Source organism: Periplaneta americana, chromosome 1, assembly GCF_040183065.1.
Source record: "Periplaneta americana isolate PAMFEO1 chromosome 1, P.americana_PAMFEO1_priV1, whole genome shotgun sequence".
NCBI classification, from domain to species: Eukaryota; Metazoa; Arthropoda; class Insecta; order Blattodea; family Blattidae; genus Periplaneta; species Periplaneta americana.
In genome coordinates this window covers 84960172-84984735 of record NC_091117.1, presented here as the reverse complement: position 1 = coordinate 84984735, position 24564 = coordinate 84960172, and the positions used below count along the sequence as shown (strand labels likewise).

The window sequence follows — 24564 nt, the reverse complement described above, 5'->3', positions numbered from 1 at the left end:
AAACAAATGAGTATATAAATAAACAAGAAAATAAATAATGAAAAAGGAAATTTATTACGTGAAAAGGCAAATAAATGTGCACCGCCTGAATTTAAAGATGAATAAAGATTTGTAAGTGATGTTTGGGAGACTTGAGTTGTCCCGCAAGGATTGGGATGCAGGTCAGTGTGGCAGTAGCGAACTTGATGGATTGCAGCGATCGAGCGGAAGGTCGTGCAGTGTCTCAACTGCAACGGGAAGTCCTGCTGACTGACCTGTTACCACACGGCGGCGCTGGGGTTCCGATCCACTTTCTCATGAAGGCGGTTGCGTGAGCCTGGCCCATTCTTGTCTGGCAACTACGCGACAACAGATAAGATCGCAGATCTGCTTTCTTACCTTGTTTACTGCATAATTCCTCTTTTCCTCTTCCTTTATTCTTCTACTTCATCTCCAACTTGATTTCAAGTAAAAAATCTTATATTTCGGTACACATAGGGGGGGTCATGTCGGTGTCAAGACTTTTCGCGTTACCTGCGTTTGTTCATAATAAGGATCACGTAAGAATAGATCCTAACAACGAGTTAGAAAGAGATTCTATTTCTAACTCGTTGGTTCGTAAAAGACTAATTTGGCCGTCTCTTCAGTGTTGCCAACTAATACCAGATATCACCAAAGTTAAAATGCCATGTACTGGAATAATAATAATAATAATAATAATAATAATAATAATAATAATAATAATAATAATATATTAACAATAACAATCTCTTACTTATTTACTTATTTACCACATCTCATCTTTATGTTGGGAGGTGTCTTCTAAATGGTTCAATAATTTGTGAATGAGTAGCCTATATTTTCCTCCTGTATCTCTCGCATATTATATTGGTAATTAGTAAATTAATATGATTTAATATTAAAACGTATTTTGTCTAACAACATTAAATTCATTGCTTTGACTAAACAGTTTATGATTCACGAGACCTAACATAAAAATGTATGTTGTTTGATCACGTGAAATGATTAGTACGAATTCCGAAAACAGAATATTACTTCAAAATGTATGCTATATTTGAAATACATACTCTTAAGTCCTCACTATGCCATTTCCTCTCTTGGACATAAAAAATCTGAACACTAAAAAATATATTTATGTCAGTTAGCCACGTGCATGTTTCATACCAAGTAGATCTATAAGTTATATCTTATTTAGTTATACTTACCTGAATATAGTGTTGAATTGGAATCACAACGGAACATAACTGAATTATGTATCGATATTAATATTGATACCGGCATTACTAATTAATTATTAAATACGTTCAGATTTCACAAGCTTAGTTAGGTACAGTGGAAGCTCTTAAGTCCGACAGAAAACAAGTTCGACATCCCATAGTTCGACTGCTTATGTAAGAGAATTAGACACGCCCCTATACGGGCACTAAGAAATTGGTTTGCCATTTGAATGGGAATTGGTTCTGTGTCTTGTAGTGATACTATTGTTAAAGGAAAACAGAATATTTTATTATTTAGGACATCCATATTTAATCACTGATTTTAAATTAATGAACTTTTCTTTTTCTATTTGAGAATTGTGCCGTTTGTGAGACGGAACTGTCGAAACCCACTGTGGTACTAGAAGCGCATACACAATAGAGACCTGCAAAACTGCGCACACAACCGGTTTAGATTCGACCGGTCGTAGCTCAACCGGTTACGAGGTTGTCGAGCGTTTACGCCTGATGTATTGCAGAGTAGACAGAAACCAGGCGCATTGACATGAAAGTAACGTTTTTCGAGTACACAACCGGAGTAACAAAGAAATTTACGTTGTCTTATTGAAAAAAAAAGTGTTTGCAAGTATTCTTACAGTTCATTCGACACTCTAACACCTATGTTTTCTTTATTATTCTGAACTTGCAGTAACTTTATAAGTATCGTTTATATTTTAAACTTTTAGAGTTTTACTAATGAAAGTTGCTTAGTTTTTCACAGAACAAGACGTCCACAAGCCATGTATATTTTTCTTACCAATAAACGCTATATAGCTGGCGTTTTCCTATACCAGTGTTAAACAGTATACGTCATAACTTCATCATTTGATTACGTCGTAACTCTTTCCCGTCACATATTGACTGAATCTTGTTCGATTTGTATAACCCAATGATCGATATTACATAAGTTCATGTAAGATCGCGAATTATTTAGAACACAAATCTCACACAGAAAGAAATGGTAAGGAGGAAGAAAATACGATCTCCAAATAACACCAGGTACATTTCATCATACAATAACTCTTTAACATTTTCTCAGTAAGCTATACAAACAGAGTAATAATATTGAAGGATATTTATTTTGTTTAATTACAAAAATATGTTTGCTTCAAATAGGAATACAAATAATTTGACACTTTAATACATTTATTTTTGTATTTCGAACTTGCAGTAATTTGACTAGTAACAAATAAATGAACAATGGACACAGGGACATCGAAGGAAATAGACGTAATGTATAATGTGAAATATCATAATGTAAACATATTCAAAAATATAATTACAATTCATTATAAAACAAAATAGGAAATAAGTACATAAGTCCATTATGACGTTTGTACTTTAAACTAAAAAAAGTGTATAGGCCTTCCTCTAAAACAATAGTTGCATGCTTTTTAATTATTCTAATCAGTTGCAATATTATTTATTAAGAAATCAATTTAAAAAGATAAACAGTAATGTTATTTTCAACAATACGATTACTTTTGCTCCCAATGGTTGTTGTTCTGTACAAAATAAGTATAATTTACACATTTCTAAACTACGAATAACAAAAGAATAGCAAGGTTTAGAAACAAATCATTCCGTATAGAAAAGATCTACTTCAGAGAAAACAAGTGTCATTCAAAGAACTATTTCATTACACACGTATTAATATCAACTATTTGATGTTCACAATTATTATTAGGGCCTATTATCATAGACTACATGATCAGAGTTGACTTCTTGTGTTTATGTATTAATAAATCTGTTTTACTAGTCTAAAGTTACGCTCGGTGAAAACACTTATTCATGGAATGGCCAATATTCGTTTCACAAGTGTTGCTAGAGAGGCTAGAGTTGTTTGGTGATCTTTCCATCAATTTAGTATGTAGAAAATGAAATGAGCATAATGTATAATGTGAGATATAATAAGTAAATAAATCCAAAATAGAATTACTATTAATCACAAAACATAAAATTAAATAATTATTAACTCTAAATGCATTCCTCCAAAACAGTAGCTATTCATATACAGGGTAGAAGTGAAATAACCCTGCAGATTGTACGGGGCGATAAGGTTCACTTAAATGAATGTAAAACCTATATTACGTTTAATTCTCTAGTCATAGTAAACATACTAAAAGCATTGGTTGTAGTAGGTTTCAGAAGATATAAAGTTATTTTTGTTTTAGTTTTGCTATTGATCGAGTTTACTGTTTTTTAAGTGTGTCATTATTGTAATATTATAATTCAGTTTTCTAGTGTAAGCAAAAATTGCAACCTTGGTAATTTGTGGATACCGAAAGTTTTTTTTTTCTGCAATTTACGCTTTACAACGTCTGTAGTTTCACGCTGCATGTTGTTTGTTCCTCTTGATGATCCTCAGCTATAATATCTGGATGGTTCACTGTGATCTTCATTTTATACGCCAGAGCCGTCCACCCACAGAGAGATCGAATCAACTCCAATACATGTTAAACCGAATACTCAGGCAGTACGCAAGCAGATGTACTTCGCATACTGCCTATAAAGCCAGGCGTTCAGTAGCGCTATGTAAGTTTGTTCGGTTTTCAACCAGTTTTGCAAGACTCTAATACACAAGTCTCGAGGCGGGCAGGAAATGCAAGTATAGTACTGTATTCGTTGATGGATAACCAATAAGAATTTTTATTCATTTCACCCGCCACACCCACTACCCTTATTGGACTGAACTTTTCAATTCTGTTCAATCGAACTTAGGAGAGTCCATTGTACTTCCATTTAATCAGATTCCTTCTACTGCAAACCAAAATTATTGCTGCCAACATAACAGTTTGAAAGTAACTGCCAGTTGTAGTATTTGCCAATACTCGAAATTCAAAACAGAGTTGGTAAAAGAAAATTCAACCTGACAGCTAGAAAATCACTATAATCCACTAGCATATGCGGTAATAGGGTAAAATGGTTAGGTTTCACCCTTAGGGTATTAAGTAGTAAGCTGATACGGACTTCACTTCACGCCTACTTCGATTATAGCAGTGAATGATTCATAGTTTGAAAGGTAGGGCAGGTTGGGGCAATTTGGGTATAAAAATAGCCTTTTTAAAGTTTATAGACCCATAGCCTGTTATGATAAAATTTTCCAGTCAGTTTTTTATATGTTTGCACTGTGACCTTCTAGAATGATTCTATTACATTTTCAAATATGCTAGACTTTTCTTATCATAATAACCATAAGTATAAATATACTCAATTCACCCTATAGATGGGGAAATTTGGGTATAATGTGTATTGTTGAAGTAAAACATGTTTTTAAGTCTTAGTAAAATCAAATTAGCGCAACCATAGGTTGGTGTATGTATTATAGAACAGAATGTACGTGTTAGGTAGGAATTTAAAACTTTAATTGGGCATAATAAGATAAAAAATGTTAGTCAATACTTAAGTTCTTGATAGGGCTTATTTTGTAAATTAAAAATATCTTCTATTAAAATCTGGACAGAAAACACCTGATATTTACTCGTATTTCTTTCATAAATCCATATTTGTATACGTGACATGATCTGAAACGAAAAACTAGTTTAGTTACAAATTGACCTATACTTATACCCAAATTACACCACGTTTGTAAATTGTAATTTACTAACAACCTATTAATGATATATTACTACATTTATCAAAGACATGCTGTAAACATGTGTAGTGTACACATTAGAGATGAACAACGATCGACAAAGCAAGACTAACAGCGCCCACAAAGCCGAAAACCCGCACGACAATGTTCTGTACGTCGCGTCGTTGATGTAAAGACTGCTTGTGAGTGTTTCGAGATGTCGAGATTGATCACTCCCGAAGTCCCGAACGTCAAGCAGCCTTGAATCGCTACAGTTGTATATTCCCGATTGAACTTTTATCTACTTTGATAACTGTTATATATGTTTAAACAATCAAGTAGCCTATTTGAAACATCATCTCTACATTTCAGTGTGTAATAATATTTTCCCCAGTCTTTATTTAATTACTAGGCCCTTATTAAAAGGTTAGGAATTTTCTTCTCATATGTTTGAGATCAAGTGTGCAATCTCAAGTAAAAAAAATATTAACGTTATGTTTCTTAGAAATGCAAATTTATTTGAGAATAAAATTGTTTTTTTTTTATCTATATAACCATAGTAATATCATATAATAGAACCAGAACATTTTTATAACTAAGATACTGTTCTGTTTTGTATTTCTGTCTCATTTAAGCATTTATAATGTTAGGCCTATCTATTTCAATGATGTATGTTATTCAGAGTTACGAAATCTTTCCACGCCGACCAAATGCTATTTCGAGAATGATGAGCGAGACTCGAAGCGCACGAGAATGACGAGACGAGACTCAAAAGACAAATGCCTCGAATACAGCGAGAGAGAGTGGCAGTTAGTTGTTCATCCCTAGTACACATGCATGAATTTGATTACTGTATCACAGTTGATTTCCCAACAATATTGCCTTGAATGTTATGTGTCACTTCATAGACTAGTAAATAAAAATGAGTTTACTTTTTACCAGGCAGTATCAGTGTGGTCAACACTAATTTTAACACTCCATGATAGGCAATTGTGAAATAGACAATATATTAAATTAATATGTGTTGGAAGATTAGAAGAGGTTTTATTCAATAAAATGTAGGCTACTTTATACCCAAATTACCCCATGTCTTTAAATTACAAACTCTTATTAATGTGTTAATAACTGTATTAAAACACGTTCTAAACATGTGTAATGTATACATATGCATGTTTTTGGTTATTGTCTCACACTTGGTTTCGCAACAGTATTGCTTTGCTATCACATACTGGTAAGAAAAACTGTTTTTTTTTTACCAGACAGTATCAGTATGATCAACATATATTTTTGTCACTCTATGATAGATAATTTTGAAATGGACATGTATTAAACTGGCATGTGTGTGAAGATTTGTTCAATAAATTGTAACTTATAGGCTTACTCAAATTACCTCACTATACCTAAATTACCCCGACCCACCCTAAAGAATATTCGTACACTCTGGGAAAAGAAAAGTCTTAGAAAAATCTTGAAAACTGTCAAAATGGCAGGCATGTCAAAATCACCTATAAAAACTTTTAATATCTCGTGAACCACTAAACATACGCTAACGAACAAATAACTACTCTTTAGAAAGCTCCAAGAATGTCTAAGAGCATGCAAAAATAATATTTGTTAAAAAATAAAAAACCCAATTAAAAATATTTAATAAAATTTTGTCTTACAGCTTCACTATGTGGAGGCTAACTGCCGCACAGAAAGTAAGAAAACTATCGAAAACGGAAGAAGGAGGCAGAGATAGGTTTACAGAGACTGAAAAAAGATATCCTACATTCAACTTCACATGCATTTTAAAGTAAATTTGCGGTTCATTCGTAGCTTTATTTTGCGACGCTTTATCAACTGCTATGGTTATCTAGCTTCTGAATGAGATGAAGTCGATAATGGTAGTGATATGACTCCAGGACCCAGCGCCGAAAGTTACCCAGCATTTGCTCTTGATGGGCTGAGGGAAACCCCCCAGAAAACAACCTCAATCAAGTAACAGATCCCAACCGGAATTTAAATTCGGGCTCGCTAGTTCCACGGTCAGGTATGCTAACCGTTACTCCACAGCGGTGGACAGTCGTAGCTTGAACTCGGGCGATTTATTCTTCGTTTAATAATGAACGCTACATTTTCAACTTGTTTCAAGCTGACAAAATCTCCTGTATCGAATTGATAAATTTGAGGTCTGTTACACTATCAAATTCAGAAGCAATTATCCTTCCTATATACCATCGAATTTAACAGCATAAAAACCGCAGAGGTGAACGATCATCTAACCAGAACATATCGTGTGATTAGCACGATGAAGCCCTCAACCGTTATAGCTGGTTGTCGTAACCGGATTTCGCTACCTATCGTAGCTTCCCAAATGCATCACGATGATGGGTGGGCACCGGTCCCATACACTGACCGAAATTTCGTGAGAATATTTTTTTCCATGTGAGGAGGTAGTGTGCATTTTGTAACGCGAGTCCTAGCCAAGCGATAACGACATCACGGCGCGGGACAACAGCATAAAACCTCAGTATAAATATTACAATTATGTACATAAGATTATAAGACAACTGTAAATTATGATATTTGTCATTGATTGATTTGACTACCAAAATACTATAGATCCTTTAAAAATTGTTGTTACTTTTAATGGATATTAATTTACTGTACTTACATTGAACTTGAGGTGATTTACTCAACAATACCGAAACGAAATTCTTCGTGCTTCATTCTTGTAATGTTTGCACATTTGGTATGAACTCCCTCTGCTTCGATCACACTATAAAAACGATCACCCAATAACAAGTCTATTCTCCTTCACAGTAATAATACGTCACTCGATGTAGCTGTTTATTCGTAGACTGTCACTTCTCTAATTTCTTTTCTGTGGAACACGAAACGCCCGTGCTTGGTTTTTGACGCTCAACTGATAAAAAACAAAGAATTAATTTATTTCGTTGTCCGCTAACACTTGAACAAAATGAAACAGAATTCAAGAAAGTCTTCGCCAGTTGACGCTGTGTGTTAAACAATGTCTTGAAAAGGTTACACGCAAACTTACTGAGAATCTTCTGCCGTCATGTTTGTATATCGTGTAATGAAAGAGCGCCGGGCCGCTGCCTTGCCCTTTAATTTAGGAGTGACAGATACCCTGTCAAGTTGAGCTCGGAGTATATTTAGTTCTGGACGTTATTCGAGAGAATATTAAAAGGAGGCACAGATGCAAGAAAGTTACTACAGGCATTTGTTTGTGAAGATATTCTGAGACAAAGCACATAAATAAACCCAGTATATATAGTGCAATATATGGGGGGTTGTCAAAAGTGAGAGAAAACTCCAATAATTGAAACGTTGGGCCGAATGACGGTCTATGTTACAATCTGCTAACTGTGCAGGAAGACCAAAAATATTACATCATAATTCCGTTCATAAATTTACTATCGGACGGGCAACATAGAACGTTATTCCATCAATATGTTTTGTACACTAAACAAAGTATACGATTGTATGTTATTGAAAGTCATATTACACATCATAGAAGTTTGTAAAACTTTTTACTCCACAAAAATGTTATTGGGGATTACAGACAATCAACAGTTTTATACTATCAAAATATTATGAAATATACAAAATCAATAAAAAAGGTTAAATTATTAACAAAATATATGAAATTTATTTTTAAATGCTATATATTAATATGAATTAACACTATGTAATTTATTAAAGTTATACTCAATGTCATATTATGGTTAAACATACAATATTGATCGAATAATAACACTATTATTAGAAAATAACTGCAATACTGAGATGTAGGGACACTATTCAATTAATGAAAGTTGTAACAATAACAAACGAATAAAGAAAATTAAATATTACAGTTGAGAAATTGTTGGGGGATGGAATTTGAATCCCTGTCCAGAATATTCAGTATCCATCCCAACAGATGGCTTTCTGTTAAGTATCAATTTTATTAATAATAAAGACAATAACCACAGTTTTAAATGCTGATTGTAAGAGTAATACGTTTAAAAAACTCCTTTCTGAAATCAAGAGCAAGCTGTGAGCACATCTCCTTACAAGAATTTCCACAAATCTGTTCCTGAAACGAAATACCGTGATAAAATTCCAATATAAACTATAGTGGCAAAACACAATATAGACAACTAACACCTGGTAAAGTGTAAATTAAAATACAGCTAATAAAATACTGCAAAAATAACAGACAGGAACTTACATTACGTGGGGGATCTTTCTGACTAACTTGCGACTTCGTGTTCCTTGTTGTATGCTCAAGACCACTATCTCTCAGCGACTTTCGTGACACATGTTTCAACTTATTAATATTAATTTGTCTGGATCCTTTTCTTTTTTAGATTTATTTAGCTGGTCAATATCTACCGTAGAAATTGTCACTCTCTTGCAGTCGTCCATTTTACGTAATAGATCAACCGAAAACTGAAACACAGAGTTCAAGTACCCAGTATTCGTTAAGAGAACAAAAACTGAAACACAGAGTTCAAGTACCCAGTATTCGTTAAGAGAACAAAAACTGAAACACAGAGTTCAAGTACCCAGTATTCGTTAAGGGAACAAACTCCCGTGCAATAACCCTCGCATTACGAATGGGGTCCAGTATATACCCCACTACTACTTTTTGTAATATTATTGACATTATTAACACATTTTTTCTGTCTTGATTGTACCAAGATAAATATATTCAATATATTTAAAGTAGTTCTCTCTTCCCACTTACTGAAATGCTAGTAAAAAAACCTGGACCAAAATGGACTCCATACTGTAATAACTGTGACGAAGCTAATATTCACAAAAATTGTCTTTGTGCGAGATCGTGCGTATTTGCTTGCTTTCCGCACAAAACCAATACGCGGTAAGTGTGAAATACCACATTCAGTATTCCCAACGTAACACACATAACAATTTCCCTCTTCTTACCGCTTAAGCGCCATATTCATTTTACTGCTTTAGGCTTTTAACATATTATTTTTAGAGACGTTTAACATAGTAATAATTATAAATTGGAAACTTACCACTGCAATTTCACCTAAATTGCACTGTTAATTATTGTTTTTAAATATTTGCAAAAATTAAGTAAACTCTACAACACCACAAAAGTTACTGCATTTGTAATGCAAGTAACATTAAGGAGGCCGTGAAAAAATCAACAAGATTCCAGATGCCGATGTTACTACTGCAATATGTATATAAATAATACTGTTAAAATATTAAAATGAAAAATAAATCATTACATAACCTTACCGTTTGTTTTAAGTTCGCATTTATAGACTGGGGGGGGGGGAAGACAGACGTATATCACGGCCTGCTGGAATATAGTAAACACAGAAAAATTTTATAGCAACAATGTTGAAGATAGATATTTTAGTTTTTAAAAGTTGCCGTCATTGAACAGAAACCAAGATGGAGATTGCATTGCAACTAATTAGAAATTCGTCTTTCAGGTATGTAATAAACGATCTTCGCACAAAATAATGTACGAAACACGAGCGGTATGTTTGTTTTCATGTTCTCGGAAATTAAAAAAGCTCAACTACGTTTCGCTTTTTCAATCTTTTCCTCGAACATGAAAACATCAACATACCGCTCTTGTAACGCATATTACTATTACACAGCTGCGGAGCACATTGTTGATAAATCCCAAGCTGTTTATTGTCCTTCACAGTTATACCATGTCAATTGATGCCCATAGGAGCAAGCGCGCGCTTTAGAGCTCAGGAGAGCCTGAGCGCTTTACAGCGGAAAGGAAAGAGACAGAAGAAAGAGGTAGTATATGCCGCTTGGACGAGATATACTCAGGGATGGCCAGCACTCATTCAATGGATAAAGGGAAGAGAACTTATTAAAACTGTATCCATGTTAATTTTTAGATTTGTCTGAGAAGTATAGGCCTAAGTGCATTATAAGAATGTAAGTTTTAATTTTAATGCTCATTTTTCACAAGTTTGATTTTTTTATTCAAAAGAAATATTTTCTCAACTTTATTTTTATAGGAAAGTGAAATTTTCAGATATAGACCTATTTATTTAGTAGCCTTACAGAATATTTTCGTAAATCTAATATACCGTAAATACGATTACTGAAGATAGTGTATTGAGAATTTTGAAAATATTCGCATGGAAATTGTTTGTAAGGAAATGAATTAACAAAGCAACTACTGTTACATCATAAGCAAAAGATATGTACACATGCGTTGTAAAAATGTCAGCTCTATAGCTTCAGTACATTTCGAGAAAATAATTTAGTATTCTGATGACAGGAAGTTGCTCACCAGTATCACCTTAAAAGCATAATGCGACAAGAGTTTTGTTATGAAATATTAGTTACACTTAAAACATATACAGCACCTAGGTAACTTTGATTTGTACTGTAATATTGTTTTCATTGGCTTATTGATTACTTTTATAAGGCTAAAGGTACCATCAATATCAATTCTAACTTATCATGCCATACTTAATCTCTTTTTTTGGATTATCACTTTCTTTATGAATGATGTGTTTCATCAATTTAGTACAGTATAGTTGTACTACTATGGAATTTATGTAAATATTCCTTCTTAACTCTTTATTATGTTATTAACATTTAAAACACAACTTCAATATTAAGAAATTAGTATTAGTAGTTTTGTTTTACAGAGAATATAGATAATATAAAAATAACGACATGAAATTTCACGTTCCGTCTGAAGTTTGTGTACCACTGTTTTTTTAATCCAACAGGCTGCTTATTCATATACACAACCCTTCCTCTTTCCATACTTAGCGCTTGATGCCCGCGCACGACATAAAGGTCAGAAAAATGCGCTTGCTTTGACATCACTGGTCTAGTATATACAGTCACGAAGCTCAATACGTAGTAAATATGCCTCTATAGATAGTTGCTAACCACTAGGATCGCTACTATCGCCTCATCACAGACAATGCGAAATAGTACTTGCACAGTCTACTGTTCCTAGTACCCTCACAACTCAAGCTTCGTGACTGTATATACTAGACTGTGGTTATCGTAAGCAACGGTGGTTATAGTGGTGTGAAAAAATAACCTGTGGGCATGCAAAAGTCATTCCATAAAGAGAATTGTAATCCAGTGCGCTAAGTGCAAAAAAGACTAGACCTGACATGAAATGTCAGAGTTGGTAGCACTGAAAAATGTTCTATTGCTCATGACGGGCCAAAATTGATCATGTTTAATATAAATAAGCTTGTAATGTGTGTGCGTCTAATGCCTACCCACTTCACTTGCGTGATTCGGTTCCCGCATATATGGATCATATGAGGAAACAAAGAGGAAGGCAGAAAATAGGAAAGACTGGAGAAAGCTGGGTTTGCAGTGAAAGACCTGCCCTTGGGCAGAACACTAAATGAATGGATGATATAAATGTGAAAGTGAATAAATAATTGATAAGAGAAAAGTAATAATTAAGTCTAAGAACGAGAAGTAGATGAATGGATGTAATGTGTGTACTGCAAATACACATGTTCGTCTTGAAGTCCTGTTCTGACGTCACCTACGATGCTTGTAAACTGTAAAGCAATGAAAGTTGTCTCCATTAGGTGAACAAGATTTCGTATTGAACAATGTCCTACGATCAGACATCCGTTTGTAGCAATCATAACGATAGCTGGACCAACCTGTTTCAGTGACGTTTCACGTTCTTTCCCTGAATTGCGTAATTAAATTGCAGTCCATATCAAGGAAGTTTGTCGCTTGTTTTTCAAACGGAAGTGGCTATACAGCACGGTCTTATTTGTGTTTTGCTTACTTATGGAAATTTTAAATTGCAGACATTTTTCATCGTCGATGAAAACATGTGATAAAATAGAGCTAGGTATGGTTAAATAAGACTAAGAAGGAAACCGATCTTCAAATAGAAAACGTGTTCGCAGCCATTTCGTCCACCACAAGTCCAACAGGGTCTACCAAGGGTTACACGCCGCCTTATTTTGTCAGAGTTTATTAGTTATTTATTCTCAAAAGTGGAGAAGTAGCAGAATTGGATTTTAAGATAAATCCGGTCCACCGCTATGGAGTAGCACTTAATATGCCTGACCGTTAAACGAGTGGGCCCGCGTTCAAATCCTATTTTTGGGACAAGTTACCTGATTGAGGCATTTCCGGGGTTTTCCCTCAGCCATTAACAGCAAATGCTGGGTAACTTCGCCGCTGATCTCTGGACTCATTTCGCTGGCATTATCACCTTCATCTTATTCAGACGCCAGGTAACGATAGTAGTTGATAAAGCATCGTAAAATAACCAATTAAAAATATAAATCCGAAGTACTTCGAACAAACTTCTTCCACAGCCGTTTCATCGACCACAAACCTAACAATCTATCGGAAACAAAATACCCCTTTGTTTGACGATTTTTGACAATATATTTTGGTGAAATAAAATGAGCAATTTCGATGTTAAGCCTGGCATTATTTAGTTGGGTATTTCTTGAAGTAAATTGTCATTTCGATGGATATTTCGTGAAATAAGTCCCGAATTAAATGTATTATGCATCGCCAAAATATAAACTAAGTGGTGTTCACATTGTCAGTACGAAGATTTCTGTGACATCAGTAGGTATTTTAGTGTGCGCAGAAAAGCCCCCTCTCTCTGTCAACATTAGATGTATGGAACCACACTTCCTACAAACAATTCACACCAACCAAATTTATTGTGATCTTCTACTAATGTTCCAAAGTACCTCTAAATATAGCCTCCGGTGCATAAAATACTGCAGTCCGCTGTCGAGTAACGATTGGCACGTCTGACTGTGAAACGAGCGGAGCCCAGATTCACATCGTGGTTGGGATAAGTTACCTGATTGAGGTTTCTTTGGGGCTTTCTCTCAACCAATTGAAGCAGAATTCTGGGTATTCCTTTCGACGTTTAACCTCGGACTCATTTCGCCATCATCATTACATTTCCCTCTTTCATCATCATCACCATTTCTTTCCTAAGTTTCGGGCTTGCTTCGATGTAGAGTCGGCTGCGGGCCGCCACCGAACTTGGGCCCTGTGGATATGTGGTCATTCGTTGCTGGTGGTAGTGCTATGCACTGTGGGCTCTCCACTGGGCTCGTGGTAGCTCGTGAGACCGCGGTGAGGCCTACGTGGATAGATAAAGAACTCATTTAGGCTGAGGGGAGTTCGCAGGCGGCGCGCAGGGTCTCAGGGCATGCACACCATTTCAGCACATGTAGTAGGCCTACAATGGGCCCACCCGAGCGGCCTGCTTGCGACGGCAGTCTTCTGAAAGGGGATTAATATATAGATAACATACTGCATTCGAGTACAGAAATTGATCTTTTCTCAATAGTCATAGCCTGGAGATAGTAAAAGTGAGTGTACACAATACAGAAATATTGGGATAATCGCGATTAACAAACTGACTGAAATGAAAGTCACAATAATTACTTTAAAAAATATAACAATATTGAATATCATTTTGGTGCATATTTCGTAGGTTACGATAGAGGGTAGGCCTATACTTCGTGATTATTGACATATTCTTCAAATACTTGGGGTGTACTATGAGTAATAATATGATCTGCTGCCAGGAAATCAAAAGGAGGATAGCAATGACAAAAGGAGTTTTTAATAGAAAAAGGAGCATCTTCTGCGGATCTCTGGAAAAATAACTAAGATGCTAGTGAAGTGCTTTGTGTGGAGTGTGGCATTATATGGGGCAGAAGCATGGACATTACGCCGAAGTGAAGAGAAGCGACTAGAAGTGTTTGGAATGTAGATATGAAGAAGGATAGAGCGTGTGAAATGGACAGACAGAATAATAATAATTGAAACTGTGTTGAAAAGAATGGGCGAAGAAAGAGTGATGCTGAAACTGATCAGAAAGAAAGAAAAAAAAAAGGGTCACTGGCTGAGAAGAAACTGCCTACTGAAAGGTGCACTGGAAGGAATTGTCAACGGAAGATGAATTCGGGGCAGAAGAAGATATCAGCTTATACAAGACACTAAGGTATATGGATTATATGAGGAGACAAAGAGGAAGGCAGAAAATAGGGATGATTGAAGAATGCTGGGTTTGTTAGTGAAAGACCTGCCCTTGGGCAGAAAACTGTGAATGAATGACATAGTTCACACAATCATCATTCGAATTTCGTGTTCTTTCTCAATTTTGTTTTGCTTAAATATATTTTTAAGTAGGCTATCTAGAAGAGTAAATTTAACAAAGAAAGTAATGTTGGAAAATTTCGCACGTATCACTATTACCAAAAAATACGGTCTCTGGTGATAAGCAATTAATTTGTTAGTACTAAATCGAACAACTGTTGAATAAGACTGAAACTGCCATTTTATATGCATTTCTAACAAGATGTGACAAGAATTGAGCCCCGATTCCTTCAGTGAGAGTCCATTAGTTATTTATTTTTTTTTAATTTGTTATTTTAAGACACTTTATCAACTTCTATAGTTATCTAGCTTCTGCGTAAGATGAAGGTGATAATGCTGGAGAAATTAGTCCAGGGTCCAGTGCCGAAAGCCACCTAGCATTTGCTCTTAATGAATTGAGGGAAAACTCCGAAAAAACCTTAAACATTTAACTTGTCCCAACCAGGATTTAAACTCGGGCTTGCTCGTTCCACGATCAGGCATGCTAACCGTTACTGGACAGCGGTGGACCAGCTCTTTATTTATTTAACACTAGTGAAATCACACGAAAAAATTTAGAAATGGCTGAAGAGGACTGAAAATGAAGTTCTAAGTTCTTGTAGAAAATCTGCTCTACAGCGACATTCTCTACATAAATAGCATAAAATGTTACGGGAATGGAACGAGTGCTCCTTTACTCAGAAGACATTAGCTGATTTTGCTACTGCTGGACCCTGTAAACTTCACGATCATAAATATTTTGCAGGACTTCACCACTCTGTGCAGCTGTTTGCACAGCTGTTAGGTTAAGTGGATAGCCCCGACCTTGTGTGTTAACTACGCTTCTGGTACGGAGACTTGATGTGCCGAATTGAATAGCGTGTAACAAATTACAGCAGTGCTGTGCATGAATTCTGTACTCAATCCATACTTCTTATTGAGGATTATGATATGATACGGAATATTGTAAATACCCGGTAGGAAATTAAGGGAACAAAAACGTCACTTCGATGGTTGAGAGCTATAGAGTTGAGGTCTGTCACACAAGAGGCCCGAATTTGAGTCCCGGTAAAACTTTGGATTTTTTAATTTAAAATCTGTAGTGACAAACAACAGTGTAGCTTATACCGAGTAAACCGTAAATAATGTCATAATTTCAGGTTATTCTCTGAGATTAAAAAAAAAAATACAATTTTGCTCCTTTTTCTTCTTTTTCGATATACAAATTATTTTCTATGAAGCATTTGATAGAGTGTTTTGGGAAAGCCATTGGTTTAATTCTCAATATTCTCAGCCAGTTTAAGAGATCAGCAATGTATTATCATAAACGATTAAAAGAATTTTAGTGTTGTTCTTTTAATGTGCAGACATTTGATCCGAACAAATGTAACTTTTCGTTCTGTAAAGAAATGTTACAATGTTACATTTCTTCGGATCAAATTTCTGTACATTTTAAATACAAAGCTAAAATTCTTTCAATCATTTACCATCACAATAAACTGTTATTTTAAATTGACTTAGCAGATTGGGAATTCAATCAATGTCTTTTCTAATTTGTATGAAACAAATTTCATCTCGAAAAAGAATAAAGAACGAGCAAAATTGTAGTAAACTTTTTTATTTGAAATATCTCAAAGAATAACCTCCTAAAATTAAAGACATTACTTACGATTTACTCTGTATTTATTTCTTTTGAAATAATCAGAAGTGTTATTAGTCAATCGTTGTTAAAGAAATTGTTTTTGTGGAATTTATTATGACTTAATTGACTTCTATTACGTAAAGCGATATTAATTTATTATATAGCAAATATGAGTATACCTTCTTAAATAAAATTGATTGAAGACAAAAGTACTTATATCTATACTCTGCGCCAACTTCTTCCTCTAATGAGGAAGTATGGTCAATTACAATATTTATTTCTTAAAAAATATAATACTTTTTCTAAAAATCACAACATTAGACGGAAGTGAATGCAAAAAATCACGCTACGACTGTTTTACTCACAGAGGAAACAATCCCACTTACTACTTTCATTACAAGTGAAAGTGAAAGAGAGCAAATCCATTCTGGTGATAGAAGCCATGAAACTTTATCAGGTCATCTTGCTGAATGAAATAATGTATTTCTTACTCAATATACTTAAAAGGAATAGAACAAAATAGAAAATAACATTTGTAGTTAAATTAATAATAGAATTTATTCCGATAGATAGATAGATAGATAGATAGATAGATAGATAGATAGATAGATAGATAGATAGATAGATAGATAGATAGATAGATAGATAGATAGATAGATAGATAGATAGATAGATAGATGGATGGATGGATGGATGGATGGATGGATGGATGGATGGATGGATGGATGGATGGATGGATGGATGGATGGATGGATGGATGGATGGATGGATGGATGGATGGATGGATGGATGGATGGATGGATGGATGGACGGATGGACGGATGGACGAACGGACGGATTTATTCAACAATATTATACATACAGATGCACTGCACTATCAGAATTTGCTCTTAAATCCAATGCATGGGTCTTTTGAAGTACCAGCTTTATAAAACAAATTCTACTGTGTAGGTTTCACCCCCTCACCTATGATTAAATCCAAGCACTCTCCATAAAACACAGATTAATATGAAAACTAAGAGAAACTGGGAAGTAAGAGTATACCGATCTCCAGAAACAGCAGATCGATTTTGCTCTGATTAAATTCAGCAAACATTCTGATGGGGGCAGATAAAAAAGTTATTTTTTTTTTTCTTTCACCATGTCAATAATGTCAGAAGTAGTGCTTATACAAATTTTGGCCACTGGACTGCAATTACGAGGGTTGTAAAAAATAAGTTCGCCTGTGGCCGTTAACAGAAATAAAACATATTTCATTGGAAAAATTTATTATTATTATTTACTTATTTAACCTGGTAGAGATATTTTTCAACATATCCCCACTGGAATTGAAACATTTCTCATATCATGGGATCGACAGAGAGGTGCAGACGGCTGTCAAACTCTGGTTCCGATCCCAGGCGACTGACTTCTGCGACACAAGGATACAAAAATTGATCCCATGATATGACAAAAGACTCATTTCCAGTGGGAGATATGTTGACAAATAGCGCAACAAATTGCTGTATCTGTTTCAATAAATCTTTCCATGCAATTGTGTTTTTTTTCTGTAAACGATCCCAGGGAAGTCACTTTCTGGACGGCCTCGTAATTGCGGTCGAGTGGCCAAAATTTGTATAAGCACTTCTTTTGACATTATTAACATGATGAAAGAAAAAAAAATAACTTTTTTTATCTGCCTCCATCAGAATGGTTGTGAGTTCAGTATTATTGTGATACTGAAAATTAGATAAAATAAAAATTGAGGAAATTATGAGAAGGATGGTTATAATAATTCTGTAAACAACTATAGCCATAGTAAACAATTCAATTGGTATGGCGATGTTCGAGGGATGAAGAACGACAGAATGCAGCGACACAATACATATTGGAATGAATACCTACAGGAAGGGGACCAAGAGAAGAACACGGATAGAAGAAATTAATAAAAAATGCAATAGAAAGGATTAGAAGAAAGAGACTGCGGAAGTAGAGAAGAGTGGAGAAGAAAAATTTGGGCACGGAAAGATGCTTGACGCTTGAGCATCATAAACCTGGAGAGGCCGGAGTTGCACGTTTTGGTCAGAATCTGTATCCGAGTTGCGCGAAACATTTGAAGATAATGCATTTAGAGTTGCTTGTAAATAGAATGGAAATGTATTTATGAATTGCGCGAAGTGGAAAGGAAAAGTAGGTACTGCAAATTGAAGCAATTTCTCCTTCATACTCCCTCTAAGTACTAATTTACTGTATTCATAAATGTTTACTTAGGATTTCTGGGCTTAAGACTAGGAGCTTCATGTAAACTATATAGGCCTATTTATAGAGAAATGACGGTATAAAAGTTCATATAGTTTTTTTTTTTTAGTTCATAAATTTCAAAACAATCTAAAATCTAATGCACAACTTTGGTGTGATAGGCGAAGTTCATAGATTTGAAAACAATCTAAAATATAATACATCTTAAATGTTTTTGATACGATAGGCATGCTCAAATAATAAAAAATCTAAAATGAAATGCAGCCTTTAAAAAAATATTTGATGTGATAGGCAGTTCTTTCTGTGTATTGCATTCTGCTTTTGTTTCAATATTTATAGTTACTCATTGCTTTTGTCAAAATGATCATTTTATGTTTATAACTAGTTTTAGTTTTATGGGGCTTCAAGATGTATATGTATACATATGCCCATATCTGTCTGGAATGTTTTCAGAACTTTCATGAAGGCGAATATTCTGTGTCATCGAAAATCATTGCCGGCCAATGATTTCATAGCACTTTAGTTTTGTATCCAGGTAGTTCTAAATAATGTTTTGGCTTTAAAAATTTTACTGAGAGGAAAAAAGCATTCATTGACATTGTATATTTTTAGAGTATTTTAGTCTCCATTTGATTTTGATTTGTGATTTTACAGCCAAGGTAATTAAACTCTGTTCCTGTTAGAGTCATCGAGGCAAAATTTGTCGGCTTTTTGTAGCCTATGTTGAATTTCGAAGTTTTCGTATTTTTCTTAACTTATACGCTACATAGATATACGATGACACTCGCGATGTAGGGTCAGCACGACGTAGGCCTCCACCTCACAATAAAAATTCGTAGTATTTGTTTAACTGCCGTTTGAACAACAGAGGTTATTCTGCGTCGAACCTAACAAAAGCAACACAGGACATCAACTACACTTTTGTTGTTGGCTGGTGGATTTGTAACGAGCCGTCAAATCGACCGCTCTGGAGTAACGGTTAGCGCGTCTGACCGTAAAACGAGCGGGTCCGAGTTCAAATCCTGATTGGGCTTTTTCCGGGGTATTCCCTCAACCAAATGAATTATTGGGTAACTTCCGGCTTTGGACCTGGGACTCATTTCGCCATCATTAATTCACATATCACCATCATCCACAAAAGACCCCAGGTTAAGTTCACGGTACGGCGTGCTGTAATTGTACAAGAGCGCTGGCGTTCGGCTACCCATTCTTTCACAGAATAGAAGTAGTAAGCACAATAAAGTAAAGAAAAAAGAGCCTTCAAACAGTACGTACACGTTGGAGCAACGATAAACGATAAGAGAAACGACCTAGCGACTCTTTGGTATAATCAAAGAATCAAGTGTTCATATCGGAGCAACGTGAAAGCGGGAAGCGAACATTTTGATTTATCAGTATAAGATTTTCTATACATCCACTTAATGAAAGAAGATATATAAAAAATATCAGCTGCTAGTTTCTTAAATACGTATAAAATTGAACCCATATCCCATTCCAAACTTTATTATTAGTATACATTCATTGCGATGTGATTGATTCTTTTGATCACGAATAAATACACAACTGATTAATTTGTCAGTATCCATGATAATTTAATATGCCGAAATAATCATAAACCCACAAATAATCTGATATATTGATATTACATATTAATATGATCTTAATCAGAGATCATATGACCGATAAGAGCGAAGAAATTGAAATTTTTCTTTTTCATCGCTTTTATCACAGTCTAGTATATACAGTTACGAAGCTCAATACGTAGTAAATATGCACCCATAGATAGTTGCTAATCACTAGAATCGCTACTATCGCCTTATTACAAACAATGCGAAATAGTACCTGCACAGTCTATTGTTCCTAGTACCCTCACAACTCAAGCTTTGTGACTGTATATACTAGACTGTGGCTTTTACGTGCATCTTCGCTTTTACCGTTTACTCCAGTATGCACACCTCAATGACAATGCATGCTTCAATTGTTTCTGATAATATCATCGCTGCTTCTTTTATCGTCGCTCCAACATGTACGTATTCAGATACAGAATTCTCACATATTTATACCTGCAACACAGGTTTTCAAGTGAAAAGTCTATGTTCAAGGCACAAAGGTAAAAAATTGTAATGTTCTAACACGAAAGGTTTACTCGTACGTCACTGGAAACAGAAATATAAGATGAACTTCGCTCCTCGTGCTTTCCCACGCGGTACTTCTAGCTCCAGTCTCTGTTTAATGTGTCTCTAGGTTTTCCGCTGAACCTGTTCTGTTCTCCCTCCACTCCTCATGTGGTAGCTACTGTATTAGGTTACGTCCATTTTCGGCTTTCCACTTCACAGTTCTCTAATATTCCTCCACATGGAACTGCGAAAATCGAAGTAAAACAAATTTCCCTTGCAAAGACGCGTTTTCGCATACTTTTAAGTGTTTCTTCTTTCATTTCTCCATTAATTTTTTTTTTTTCAAGATTCGCCCGAAAGATGTAGAAGGTTTTTTACCTCCTCTCCCGACTCACTGTGCTTTCTTCTTTTGCCTTTATCATCTTCGGCGATTCTTCTCTGTTCCTGTTCAGTCGGTTGCGCTTGCGATATTCTCCTCCCCCTACCCTTCATGTAGTAGCTATTAAGTTACGTCCATTTTCGGCTTCTCTCTTTTAACATTCTGTAATATTCTTTCAAACGGAACAATGTAAATCGGATGAGAAAAGTGACCAATAGGCCTGAAGCTCACAGATACTCCTTACAGTTCTAAATTCCCTTGCAAGGACACGCATTTGTTACATTTTAATTCCTCCTTTTCCCATTTAACCTTTCTTTCATTGCCATTCATTGTCATTGAGGTTTTCCACACAATAGTCATGGAAATATAGGGTATATGAATTAGCGTATGCAATCAAATGAAATACACTACAGTATTAAAAAGAACGTTCTGTATTTTACTTGCATACTTACAAATAACTTTTAAAGAACCCGGAGCTTCATTTCCGCCCTCGCATAAATCCGCCATAGGTCCCTATCCTGAGCAAGATTAATCTAGCCCAGTGGTCGTCAGCACTCGCTGAAATGCGCAATGGTTACGCGGTGCCGTCCCGTGTGCACTGTCGTGCAACACAGAGAGATAGAGAGCATATCCGCTAGCAGCTACGAGAGCACTATAGTGCACTGCGTTTTCCGCGGGTAAGAGGGGTTAGCCCCAGTGTTCTCTGTGCTGACGACCCCTACTATCCCCTAGCATCATATCCAATCTCCCTCAAATCCATTTTAATATTATCCTCCCATCTTCGTCTCGACCTCCACAAAGATGTTTCCCTCAGGTCTTCCAACTAACATTTTATATGCATTTCTGTATTCGACCATACGTGCTACATGCCCTGCTTATCTCAAAGTCTGGATTTAATGCTCCTAATTATGTTAGGTGGAGAATGCAATGCCAGCAGTGTTGCGTTGTGTAACGTTCTCCAGTCTCCTGTAACTTCATCCCTCTTAGTACCAAATATTTTCCTAAGCACCTTATTCTCAAACACCCTTAACCTATGTTCCTCTCTCAAAGTGAGAGTCCAAGTTTCACAACCATAAAAAACAACCGGTAATATAACTGTTTTATAAATTCTAACTTTCAGATTTTTTGATAACAGACTGGATGATAAAAGCTACTCAACCGAATAATAACAGGCATTTCCCATATTTATTCTGTGTTTAATTTCCTCCCGAGTATCATTTATATTTGTTACTGTTGCTCCCTGGTATTTGAATTTTTCCACCTCTTCAAAGGATATATTTCCAATTTTTATATTTCCATTTCGTACAATATTCTCGTCACTAGACATAATCATATACTTTGTCTTTTCGGGATTTATTTCCAAACCTATCTCTTTGCTTGCTTCAAGTAAAATTCCTGTATTTTCCCTAATCGTTTGTGGATTTTCTCCTAACATATTCACGTTATCCGCATAGACAAGCAGCTGATGTAACCCATTCAATTCCAAACTCTCTCTGTTATCCTAGACTTTCCTAATGGCATACTCTAAAGCAAAGTTAAAAAATAAAGGTGATAGTGCATCTCCTTGCTTTAGCCCACAGTGAATTGGAAACGTATCTGACAGAAACTGACCTATACGGACTCTGCTGTACGTTTCACTCAGACACATTTTAATTAATCGAACTTGTTTCTTGGGAATACCAAATTCAATAAGAATATCATATAAAACTTCTCTCTTAACCGAGTCATTTGCCTTTTTAAAATCTATGAATAACTGATGCACTGTACCCTTATACTCCCATTTTTTCTCCATTATCTGTCGAATAATAATAATAATAATAATAATAATAATAATAATAATAATAATAATAATAATAATAACGCTGAAAGTGATCAGGAAGAGAAAAGAAATTGGTTGGGTCACTGGCTGAGAAGAAACTGCCTACTGAAGGATGCACTGGAAGGAATGGTGAACGGGAAAATAATTGGGGGTGAAGAAGGTATCAGATGATAGACGACATTAAGATATGGATCATATGAGGAGACAAAGAGGAAGGTAAAATATAGGAAGGATTGGAGAATGCTAGGTTTGCAGAGAAAGACCTGCCTTTGTGTAGAACAGTGAATGAATGGATGAATGAATGAATGAATGAATGAATGAATGAATGAATGAATGAAGGAATGAATGAATGATAACAGATGTGGTTTCACAAATATTCATTGGGACTTCTTTAAATCTCATCTATTTTAATCGGTTATTTGACAACTAGTACGAGTACTGTCATTTAGCTTCACTACAGCTGGTGATAGCGACATAATATTTGGCGAGATGAGGATGGGGATTCACCATGTGAGTGCCTGACATTTGCCTTACAGTTGCGCAAAACGTCGGGAAAAACCTAACCAGATAATAGATCCAACCGGAAATGGAACTCACGCCCAAGCGCAGTTCCGGATCAGCAGGCAAACACGCTACCGCTTGAGCTACACGCCAGTGGCCTCTACATCACTGTTTCCCCTAGTTTAACTGCTCCTTCAAAAGAAACGATAGGAAGGATTTATATTTTATCGCTCTCGACTCGGTAAGTACCTATTCCTTATACACGATTCTTATTTCAACGACGCCATATCATCGACACTTGACAACATCTGTAGATTGAAAGTATCGCTAAATAAATAATTAAATCTCTGTCTCTTATGTGACGTTGCGTCATTAAGGTTAATGCTTTTCATTTCGTGATCGGTGTGTTGTTTACAGTCACTTCATGTCCAGCGCACAACTCTCCAGTCCAGTTTGTTTTGTTTGATAATATAACTGGGTCGAGAGGCGTTCAATTATCTTCCTATTGCCATCTTCAATTTGCCGGCGGTGCGCAAAGTGGCGTCTCACGCTTTCCCTCGTTAGATCTCTGGACACTGTCCGCATCATGATGGCTATGTAAAAAAAGTATTTTGTTGGAATGAGGAAGCCAATTTTAACCTTGAGTTGGCTGCGTGGTCTACACCATCAGCCTGTCAAGCAGACTGTCCGGGTTTGGACCTGATAGTGACAGTTGAGGAACACAAAGTCCCATTGCTTTTTTCTCGAAGTTCTCCCGCTTCCCTACTATAGGCATCAACAGCATTAGGTTCGATCTCCATTCTTTCATAATTTCCGAAGCATTCCCCTATAATCGGCTGGGCTGATCTAAGGATGAGCAACGTTACCTGCTTCAAGGTCTAGATACTCATCGAACCTTAGCATGGTTATCGGGTGTAGG

General features: G+C 35.7%; 1 protein-coding gene across 1 annotated transcript in view; it reads right to left on the bottom strand.

Annotated features, from left to right (window-relative positions):
- LOC138697766 (phosphatidylcholine translocator ABCB4-like) overlaps positions 1-7917 on the bottom strand; it is a 264750-nt gene extending 256833 nt beyond the window's left edge. The window contains exon 1 of the mRNA XM_069823274.1: positions 7487-7917. The gene's annotated coding sequence lies outside the window, so the exon portion shown is untranslated. The remainder of the gene's footprint in view (positions 1-7486) is intronic.
- Positions 7918-24564: the final 16647 nt, after the last annotated feature.